A 2,397-nucleotide genomic window follows, 5' to 3' on the forward strand; every position below is an offset into this window, starting at 1 on the left:
ATTTCAGCGCGGAATTTCTGCAAAAAAAATTCTTACCAATTTGCGCGCTTGAAATATAAAAACAAGGACAAGATTTAAGACCTTCCTGTGTGTTTCATCGGCACTGATAATTTTGTGCTAGTCTAAATCTTTGAGCTATTCTGAAGTTCTCATGAGCTGATGCAACAATTAGAGGTGTGAATATTTTGTGGCCAGGCACTCTGCCGTTTGCACTAGCACCCCACAGCACCTGATAGGCGATCGCAACGACAACCCAAGGACACAAAACGTGACAAGCGGGATGTTAGCGGTATATTTAAACGAGGCTACGGATGACACGTGCATTAGCTGACAAGTAATTCTTAATGGCTCAACGCAATGTGCTTCAAAAAAACAAATGTGGTTTGCGGGCTAAACTTGGAGAAGGCATTAAGCATCACTTTGATCGAGCCACTAGACAATCTCGCTTTAATAAAATTACCTACTTTACATCAGAAAGCTGTAAATCTATTCTATAATGTGTGTAATGTGCAATAATTTATTGGTTACTGAAATGGTCGCGTGAAGAAGAAAGAGAGATCATGCAGTAGTCAAGAAAGAAAATTTAAAAAAAGTGGAGGTGCTGGGTATCGATCCCAGTACCTCTCGCATGCTAAGCGAGCGCTCTACCATCTGAGCTACACCCCCGGACGACGAAGAAGCACTCGCGCATAGTTTTAAGCGGTAAACGAGATCAAACTGGGAGAGAGAAAGCCACGCGCTCTCATGACCTCGTTTCAGAACGTAGAAAAACGATGGACCGTGAGCGGCGACCTGCTGCACAATCTCGGGCAAAACCGGCCTCTCCGGCAGAGCCACTGTGGAGGAGCATTTCTTGTGGAAGCTGACTCAATTTAAAGTGCAAATGAAACCAAGTTCTCGAGACGGCACAGAATTAGTCACCTGCTGTCAGACTGAGCCGGTCAATCCACACCGAAGACGTGAAAAACTGCAATCTAGCCCTGCAGTCTAGCACTGCAGTCTAGCACTGCAGTCTAGCACTGCAATGTAGCACTGCCGCCGCGAAAGCGGCCCGTGGACCCCGAAATGCGCAAAACAAACAAGCAAGCCTGCACGCATACATACAGAGCATCTGTAAAGTGCATGAGGGACCGTAAGAGGGCTAACGCATTAAAACAAAAGGGTGCAGTTCTTTTGCTGAACCACCACAACAGATTGTGTTTGAAACGTCTGAGTACAAACTCGGCCTGTGTGTCGCTGGCGGGGCTTGGGAGAACCAGCGAGCCAAATTATTTTGTTGTTGCGTGTCTTCTTTTTCTCAACAGAGACGTTTGTCGTTTGCGCGGCACCAAACCCTTAACACCTTTTCCCACCCCAAGTCTCTCCTGCCCATATTGATGCCACGCACGTTGTTCTGCCGAGATTCGACTCCGCGGCCGGAATCAAAGTGACGCCGTGTCGAACAGCCTCCACTATGATTAACTATCTCCAGGGCTAGTTCGCCGTGCGGCTGATCACGCGCTCCACGCAGAGACACCAAGTACAGCTGCACGTTATCACGGTTTCACCGGTAGTGGGTTCACAGTATACACCGCAGGGTGTTTGAACCCGCCACCTCCCATATTCGAAGGAAGAAGCGTTCATCGCATCTTGTCACGAAGCTGGTTACTACTTCATAGTCAACGGAGGTATATGTGTGTGTCAGTGGTCTTATTGCGTCGTAAATTGGGTGAACTGATCCCTGACCGTTGCAGCAGAAACAGCAGGTTGCGCCTGTACAGTGAGACGTAGGACGGTCGGCCTCGGCGTGTGCTTGTTTTGACGCCATTGTCATTTTATCGCGATTAGCATTATTAGGGCACTTCAAGCACTTTCCGATAGCTGTCTACCTGTGTGGCTTCCTGTCTTTCTGCCTGTGTCTCTACCGTTTTCCCGCCAACTTGGATAACTAGGTAGGTATAGTGTAGAGGTTCACAGCATCCCGCTGTTGTGTGGTATCAGAGAACCGGATTCGAAGGCGATCGTCGGGCCAACTTGGATCACGGGTATCTGACATTGCATATGTGCCGTATTTCCGCCAACTTGTGTTACTGAGCGTGTACTACAACTTGCGTGCCGCGGTTCAATGAACCTCGTTCATACGTACTTAGATTACTGGGCATGTGAAACTGCCACACTTCCACGACCCTCTTGGATTTCACGTTGGGTCGACGGGTATGTGCAACTGTGTGTGTGCCGCGCTGTTAATTTTGACATTGAGTCCTATCGCACATTGCCCATCCGCAAAGCCTTAGTTTATTTTTGGTTTTATTCTCTTTGTTTTCAGCAGAAGCTTTCGTGCTCCTCCCTCGCGTCACAAAGTCGAGGACCTCAACGCACTTCAAGTTCAGCGCTCGTGTTTGCTGCCCGGAATGCGCG

The 2,397-nt window shown here is 48.5% G+C and overlaps 1 non-coding gene across 1 annotated transcript; it reads right to left on the bottom strand.

Annotated features, from left to right (window-relative positions):
• Positions 1-593: 593 nt before the first annotated feature.
• Positions 594-666, bottom strand: TRNAA-AGC (transfer RNA alanine (anticodon AGC)). Its single transcript has one exon. It is a non-coding gene; the product is annotated as a tRNA-Ala (tRNA).
• Positions 667-2,397: the final 1,731 nt, after the last annotated feature.

This window comes from Dermacentor variabilis, chromosome 9 (genome assembly GCF_050947875.1).
Source record: "Dermacentor variabilis isolate Ectoservices chromosome 9, ASM5094787v1, whole genome shotgun sequence".
Taxonomy (NCBI): Eukaryota; Metazoa; Arthropoda; class Arachnida; order Ixodida; family Ixodidae; genus Dermacentor; species Dermacentor variabilis.